Consider the following 9,192-nt stretch of genomic DNA (forward strand, 5'->3'; position numbering starts at 1 on the left):
TGTGTAAAGGGAATGATTTTGCTGGTTCCATAGCTAAGCAAACAGCGTCAGATTGTACTTCGGGAATGTATAATGCTGAGAACATTAGAAGGGCTCAGGATTTAGGATGTATGGGGGAAACCTCTGTTAGCATTAAAGAGATACATGCAATGGCCACTGTAGAGGAAATAAGTGGGTGGGAATATAGCTTTGCTATACAGGATGAAGAGGGGTCTGGGTCACAGGGTCTAAAAAACAATGGCTGTTACCTAATGCTTATGTACCCCTGGTTGTGCGTATGACCCACGGACCCGCCCACATACATGCCAATGCTATTTGTAAACAATTGGAAAATGTTTTGTCTAAATCATTGATTACCGCAACAGCTGAGAATGTGGTTAAGAACTGTTTAATACACCTAAGCCATAATGTATCTTGAGGGAGTGCGGACTACGAAATTTTAACCCTCCTACCTTCCCATTTGAAGTGCTACATTTTGACTTTATTGAATTAGAAAGACGTAATAATTTGAAATATGTGCTAGTAGTAATCTGTGCCTTTAGCAAATGGGTAGAGGCTTTTCCCTTGATAGATAATACCGCCATCTTCACTGCGAAAGTTATGTTGAAAGAGTATTTTCCCAGGTTTGGATTACCCAGGGTCATTTGGTCTGATAATGGCCCCCACTTTATTGCAGAAGTAATATGAAATGTGTGTAATGAATTGCAGATCAAAAAGAAATTTCACACAGATTAAGGGCCAAAAAGGAATTTTAAATAACAAGATAGCTAAAATATGTATGCACACAGGACGTAACTGGCTAGATGCTTTACCTTTAGCATTACTCTCTCCTTCAAATCTACATGGCAACTAATGGTCTATGCCTTAATGGGGACAAAACTGAGTTAATCCTCATAGGCCCCTTGGAAATTCTGCCCAAACGCAATAAAAAATACAAAAACTATTAAAAAAACGCCGAACAGAAACGTTTTTCAAATTCTGCATTATATGTGGACCAAAAAAGTTGAGGAGCAGAGGCCTTCTCAGGGGAAATTTCATATTTTTGAGTATGCTACCACCTATTATGCATCTTGAATACCGGGAAGCAATATCAAAGCCCGACTTCATGGATGATCTGTGGGTTTTACCGCATGATTGCGGTAGTAAGTACGGCTGAAACATAGTGGGAAAGAGAGGATCATGGGAGAGCTAAGGTAATAAGGAAGAGGCAACAAAGTAACAAACATAGACAACACCATCATACCCGTCTCCTCCTCTGTAAAAATCTTAGGAGTATACATAGACTCCAGTCTCTAGATGACTCACCAGGTCAGCTCCATTTGCTCCGCTGCTGTCCAAAACTGCCTCTCCATTGCCCGAGCCACGATCGTAGCAAAACTGGATTACTGTAACGCTCTCCTTGCAGGCACCTCAGCAAAAAACATCAACAGGCTACAAATAGTACAAAACAATGCGCTTCGAGCAGCCCTTAGCATCCCCAAAAGAGACCACATCACGCAGGCAAGGCGAGTTGCCCACTGGCTCCCCGTCAAAGAAAGAGTCGATTTCAAGATCCTTACCCTCACACACAAATGGCTCCGTCTCTCTGCTCCACCCTATCTATCAGAAACCATCACCAGAGTGACCTCCACACGCCCAATAAGAAACCATCACGCCAACCAACTCTGCATCCCACCCATCAAAAGGTCTAATGCCGGAGGCATCGGACTCCCCTACATTGCTCCTAGACTCTGGAACGCACTCCCATACTCTCTAAGAGCTGAAACATCTCTCTCAGCCTTCCCCAAAACCTTGAAAACCACACTATTCAAGTAGCCCTATGCTTGCTATGTCTCCCTCTCTCTGTCGTTTCTTGCAAATACCAACCTCCTCATGTCCTTCTACACTGTTGTCTCTCACGTAACCAAATATGTATGCCTTGTAATGTCCTGTAACCAAATATGTATGCCTTGTAATGTCCTGTAACCTAGTATGTCTGCCTCTGTAACCACCTGTAACCAAGTTTGCATCCCTATGTAACCAGCAAGCCTCAATGTAACAGCGCCACAATGTCTCCACGCTGTTGTACGATCTATAAATATTAATAAATAAATCAATACAGTGGTATCCAAATCAGGGCTATACCCTTATGAAATTGTTATGAGCAGACCAGCTAATATTTGAGGTGCTCCAAGACCACGATCATTGAAAGACATTGAGCACCCACTGCTTGTTGAATATTGTAAAGAATTGACTGAACAATTGCGTTCTATCCACCAGCAGGTGAAGGATGGCTTACCAGACAGAGATTTGTGAGAAGGATATCAGGTGAAGCCTGGAAACCTGGTGATGGTCTAAAACTTTCAGCGAAGCACTGCACTGGAACCACGTTGGTTAGGACCATATGTTACACTTTGGCAGAGAAAAACTTCCCTGCGGCGCACGTCCCATTCACAGGCTCCTTTGTGGAGCAGATACAGGTTGCAATGGCATCTGTACAAGCTACGGCGGAACCCGTGTCAGCTGACACGTCTCGTACGTGAAGGACGTACAACAAGGCACGCCCCCCCTTACAGGTTTAAAACTACTGTCTTCCAGCGGGCTTGTTGCTGCTAATTAGTGTTTCATACTATTTGCGGTTACGTCCGTTTCCTTCGTGAAATCTTCTCACGAAATTCCAACTTGATCTCCTGGTTCCGACCCTCGCCCAAACATTTGGATTGTTACGTCTCCTATTCCATTGGCACTTCTTAGACCGATGCGGTATTGACCCGGACTGCCCTTATCATTGTCGTGATCTTCTGGTATTTGGCACGGAACGTTACTTGGATTGTCCTTCCCTGCTCCTGCTGTCTTTGCAACTCATTCGTCAGCAGTTACTCGGAACACGTCAGTTGCTCCAACCTTCGTTCAGGTAACCAACTGTGTTTATTTTCTTCTATTTCTGCCAGCGCCATCTTTGACTATTGTACATTATTTACCTACTGCTCTGTTGGTATTCCTCTCTACTGGATTTGGGACATTCATTGAACTACAACACTCAACAAACTTATTTTCAGTGCATATTGACGCCCTCCTGATCCTGCACCAACCCGGCTCTAGCGCGACCCTCGTGCCGCCCGGGTTTACTTCCCTGTTCTAACTTCCCTGTTTATTATTTTTCTGTCTGTAGTTTTGGCTAAAACTCTCTATAGGAAGAATCCATTAGATTATAATTCACTCATTTGGGTTTACTTCTTTACTTGTAGGTCCATTCCAGGGAAAGTTCCACTCCAATCCCTGCCTAGGTATTTCCTGTCCCGTACTGTGCTTGATTGCTTACTTGTTTTCCTAGCACTGTCTAATATCTTTGTATTCCTTTGCAGCTTTGGTATTGGTATTGGTGGTGTGTGTTCTCCCTGCTCTTTTATTCAACTGACATCTCTGCCTGTTCCAATAGAACAGCAGAGAGGTACGTTGTAAGGAAGAGCCCCTCTCTTGAGGAAGCCTGAGTCTTGTACTCAGGGGAGCTGGAATTGGAGGCTGAATATCGATTCCTGTGTACATATCGTCTGCAAGGTCATCTGTCTACCTTCCTGACCTATTTACGGAGCAGTGAGTAACAGAATTAGCAGGCTAATAATGTCCACGGAGACCAGTGATGCGTTGAATCAGATCGTGCAAATGGTCACAGATCTATGAACCGACTTGACCAATGCACAAGATATCCAGGCCTTGGTAACTACCCCAGCCTCAGGCACTGGTGCTACTGCTTCGGGGTCCGGCTTTCCAGCTCCCGCACAGGAATCAAATCCTATCATGCTTACCACCCAGTTTCCTCTGGCTCCTCCGGAACGCTTCCTGGGTGATCCTAAACAATACAGGACCTTCATTAATCAGTGCAAGTTGCACTTCTTGTGTCGTCCTGCTTCGTTCTCTACTTCCACGACTAAGGCAGCTTTTGTTTTGTCACATTTGGGTGGCACCGCTTCCGCCTGGACAAATCCATTGCTAGAATCAAATAGTCATGTTCTCTACAATTGCGATGCTCTTTTAGGTATGATGAGTAAAGTATTTGCTACACGTTATACTACTCCAGCTACCGACTTGGAACTGTTCAAGCATCAACAAGGGAACAATTCTCTATTGGTTTATCTGGCTCGCTTTAATCAGCTGGCAGCGGAAACGGATTGGTCCGAGGAAATGAAGACTGCAGACTTCTATCAAGGTCTCTCTGACGAACTAAAGGACATTCTCTCCACTGTCCCAGTGGTTCCCACAGCATTCGGGGAAATGCTTGATTTAGTCCTTCAGATTGATGCCCGTAAAGCTGAAAGGCGCGGAGAGAAGCAACCTGCTCTATTCTCCTCAGCCCCTGCGGATGCTTCATCCTCAACACTTCCTGCACCAGAACCTATGCAGATCGGTGTGGTTAGGGGTCCACTCACGCTTGCTCAAAGAGAATACCGCAGAGCGCACATATCTTTGCATGTATTGTGGGGCCTCTGATCATCTGTTGCCCGAATGTCCCAAAAAACCTAAGAGAAAGGCGGGAAACGCCAAATCCCGACTGTAGATGGAGTCCCTACGTCGGGAGGATCACCTTTGGACTCTCAGATACAGAATCTGGTTCAGCTGGTCCGCCTTCCTATTACATTTTCTTTGAACCAGGATTGTTTGTTTCAGGCAATGGCAGTGATAGATTCTGGAACAACCAGTAACTATGTTGGCCAATGCTTTTCCTCTATGTCAGGCATACCGCTAATTCGCAAAACCATACCTGACACTGCTAATGCGGTGGACGGTTCGATCCTTGTCTCTGGAAAGGTAACTCATAAGACGGTTCCATTGCATATGAGCACTGATGAAGGACATACAGAAATGATATCATTCGATATTATCAAAGCTCCGGCCTACAAAGTCATCCTGGGTATTCCATGGCTGCAGTTCCACAATCCTGTCATTGATTGGTCGACATATCAGATCCGGTTTCCTTCCAACGTTTGCAATAGTCAATGCACTTCCTTGCCTGGAATCCGCCAGGATAGTCCTGCTAGGGCACTGGTATCCTCTACCATGCATATTGGAGCAATATCAAACAACATCGCGCCCATGGTTCCTTCTCATTATGCAGAATATTTGGACGTATTTGACAAAGGTATAGCAGAATCTTTACCTCCACACCGGGCCTATGATTGTCTGATAGACTTGATACCAGACATAAAGATACCTGCTGGAAGGGTGTATTCACTCACTCTCAAGGAAGATGCAGTACTCAAAGAGTACATAGACAAGGCTCTTGCCATGGGGTTTATTCGTCCTTCAAAATCCCCAGTTGCGTCCCCACTCTTTTTTGTTCCAAAGAAAGAAGGGGATTTACGTCTCTGTATTGACTATCGTGCCTTGAATGCAGCTACCATAAAAAACCAGTACGCCCTTCCCCTGATCTCTGTTCTCCTTGATCAGTTATTCACTAAACTCGATCTCAGAGGGGCCTACAATTTAATCCGTATGAGAAGAGGGGATGAGTGGAAAACTGCATTAAAGACACGTTACGGTTTATTTGAGTACCTGGTGATGCCCTTTGGGCTCTGGAACGCACCGGCCACCTTCCAGGCATTTATGAATGATATATTCCATGACATCCCTGATCAGTACGTGGTAGTTTACCTGGATGATATTCTGATCTATTCGCAAAACCAGACGGACCATGTACTACATGTCAAAATGGTGCTCCAACGGCTGAGGGATCACAATTCATTCGTAAAAGCCGAAAAATGCATCTTTCATGCCTCAGAGGTGGAATTCTTGGGTTACGATCTCACTAGCAGTGGGGTTCGTATGAGTCAATCTAAAATCAGTGCCATTTTGGAATGGCCAGAGCCCAAAACTATCAAATCACTACAATCATTTCTGGGTTTTGCAAATTTTTATAGGCGTTTTATCAACGGGTTTTCAGAGATTTCTGCGCCTCTTACCTCTCTGACCTGTGCCAAGGTGCCATATGGTCATCTGAAACCCAAAAGGCTTTTGACCAGTTAAAAGCCGCTTTCACTTCCGCGCCTGTCCTCAAACATCCCGATCCTGATCTCTGTTTTTTGTGGAGGCTGATGCCTCGGGTTATGCAGTTGGTGCTGTCTTGTCTCAACATTGTCCTCTTTCCGGCGATATACATCCCGTTGCCTACTTCTCTCGCAAGTTGTCACCTTACGAGAGGAATTATCCCATTACGGGACGTGAACTCCTAGCCATCAGAGACTCTTTTATGGAATGGAGACATCACCTCTTGGGGGCTAAACATCCAGTAACAGTATACTCGGATCATAGAAGCCTGTTAGCTTTCAAATCAATGAAATGTCTTACTGCCAGGCAGGCACGGTGGCACTTATTCTTTTCACAATATCAGTTTGTTATCACCTACCGTCCTGCCAAGGCCCAGGTGTCAGCCGACACTCTCTCCCGCCTCCATGCGGGAAACCAGTTCCAACTAAATGAAGCACTACCTCTCCTACTGTAACGCTCACCTGACTCCCACGGAGGCGCTGGTCTAGTCGGGGTTGCTGTGGCCTCTTCGAGCGTGATGTGCAGAACTCGGAACACCGACTGAACAGGACCCTCAAATCTTGCTTGTCTGGCCCGTAGGAATATCCTTCTGCAGATGAGAAAGGGGATTAACAGTCTGCAGAATAGTGTGCTTGCTCCCCCCCTCCCCCCTTCGTTCTTCTCTAACTTCCTCCGAAATCCCCGGTTGAAGCTCACCTTATGGTTTGAAAGGATGAACTCTCCATCCTGCTTCTGGTGCAGGGGCACGTATTTGTCCAGTTACTTCACTGGTTTTCAGAATGGCGCTGGCAAAATCCACTTGACTTTTCCGAGCGGAACGCCGTAAGTATGAAGATTACAAAAGTTCAAGTGTTGAGCCTCCTTTTCTGTTGCCTTCCTAACCTGTGATCTGTCCTTTATTTCAGGTGCAGAATGAAGGCGATGCATTGAGGGATTGAATTGCCGATGGTAAACTCAGGTGAGTTAGCGATGGGGGCGACCCCTCTTAATGTCTTTATATTCCTCTAGTAATGGCTTTTGTCCTTTCCCCATAGGGGCCGGGGTACGGTACCTGCCAACGAAGCGGCGCCGGCCCGAAATGAGGAATGGTCCACCAACAGAAGACCGGTAAGTGTTATGGCGGAAAATTAGGCTTTCCTCATATGTTCCTTCTGCTCACCTTTTGTCTCTTCTTCTCTCCCCTAGGCGCAGAGATGTGGCGACCGGAGCAGACAGTCGCGGTGGAGCCAGAAGAACTCCCGAGGACAGGTGAGTGAAGCGCGGCGCTGCAGCGAGCAACGCGGTGCTTTTAAATGAAAGTCTTTTCTCAGGAACGCTGGCGTGAAGGTTCCGGATGCAGGTAAGAAGTTTGATAAAATTCTTGGTTTTCACCTTTCTCTTCTCTTCTTTCCTTACAGGTGTTCCAGGATCGAGGCGGGCGTGGCTGGAGACCAGATGCAGGAGCAGACACGGTGAGCGGTCAGCTGCTTGGATGCAGAAAAACGCGAAGCGTGAGCTACTGTCTGGGCGTGGCTTAAATAGCCCCCAAAGTAGTTCCAGGTAAGTATCCTTCCCTGGCCACGCCCGAGTGGCAAAATAGTCCCAATGAAAAAATAGTCCCTTTCAGGTCTCAGGAAGGCCTGAATCTTGCAGCATGGTCTGCATCACGTAAGTGCACAAAACACCTTCCTTTATGAGCCTGGACTGATGTCCAACATGAGCCTGGCGCCAACGGCGCCAGGACCGAGTCCAAAGAGCCCCTATAAGGGGCCGCTGGGCTTTTACCCGGGGGCATGATGCCTGCTCCCGGGGGTGCTGGGCCTGGCCTGGTGCTCCGGGGGTAGGCATCATGACAGCACTCCCCCCCAAGGCCCCTCCCAAGGTCGTTCTCTCTGGAGGTTTCGGTTTGTTTGGGAAATTCCGATGGAACCTTTTTACCAGCCGAGGTGCATGTACGTGGTCGCTGGGTTCCCAAGACCTTTCCTGAGGCCTGTACCCGTACCCTTTCCAATCAATTAGATAAAAAAGTTTTGATTTTGAGATCTTAGAATCCAAAATGTTCTTCACCTCAAATTCAGGCTCCCCATCTATCTGGGTTGGTTCTGGTGGCTTTATTAATCTGGTTCCTGGTTGCACTGGTTTCAAAAGTGACACATGAAAAACGGGGTGAATCCGCATGTTAGCTGGTAGATCGAGCTTGACTGCCACTGGGTTAATTATAGCTTTGATCGAGTAAGGGCCCAAATACCTTGGATTAAAAGTTCGAGGTCCCTTGAGCAATAAGTGTTTGGTAGCCAACCATACTTGATCCCCTATTTGGTATGGAGGCGCCTCACTCCGATGCAGATCCGCATTCTTTTTGTATTTCCCTTTCGCTTGTTGCAAATGTGCAGTTGCATCCTTGAAGGCTTGAGTTATCGTGGAATGCAAATGGTCCACTGCGGGCATTTCAAGGCTCAGAGGTGAGTCCAGGTCTGAAGTACGAGGGTGATGTCCATATAGGGTATAAAAGGGGCTTTGTCCAGTTCCAGAGTGTACCGAGTTATTGTATGCATATTCGGCCACCCATAAAATATCCTTCCAATTACCCTCCGATTGGTGCAACATACATCGTAGGTATTGTTCAAGGGTCTGGTTCGTTCTCTCCGTCTGACCATCGGTCTGTGGGTGGTGGCTGGTTGAGAGTCTTACGTCGATTTGTGCCAGTTGACAAAACTTTCTCCAAAAATGAGAAATAAACTGGCTTCCTCGGTCGGAGACTAGTATGGACGGGAATCCACGCAAACGGATGATATTTTCAAGGAATTCCTTGGCTAGGACAGAAGCTGAAGGTAATCCTTTCAACGGAATAAAATGGGCCATCTTGGAAAATAAATCCACCACAACCAGAATAGTATTGTATCCATTACAAGGCGGCAGGTCCGTGATAAAATCTAGTGACAAGGTGTGCCAAGGTGCTGGTGGAATGTCTAAAGGCTGAAGAAGACCGGCGGGTTTTGTCTTTTGGCCTTTGTTTTGGGCGCAAACCACACAGGACATCACAAAAGATTTAATATCCTTTCGCCAGGAAGGCCACCAGAATTGTCGTTTAATTTTTTCCTCAGTTTTGGCAATGCCAGGATGTCCTTCCATCAGGGTATCATGATGTCGGGAAATAACCAGTTCTTGCAATTCCTTTTCTGGCAGAAATAA

Source organism: Ambystoma mexicanum, chromosome 1p (genome assembly GCF_040938575.1).
Source record: "Ambystoma mexicanum isolate Mex_15411 chromosome 1p, UKY_AmexF1_1, whole genome shotgun sequence".
NCBI classification, from domain to species: domain Eukaryota; kingdom Metazoa; phylum Chordata; class Amphibia; order Caudata; family Ambystomatidae; genus Ambystoma; species Ambystoma mexicanum.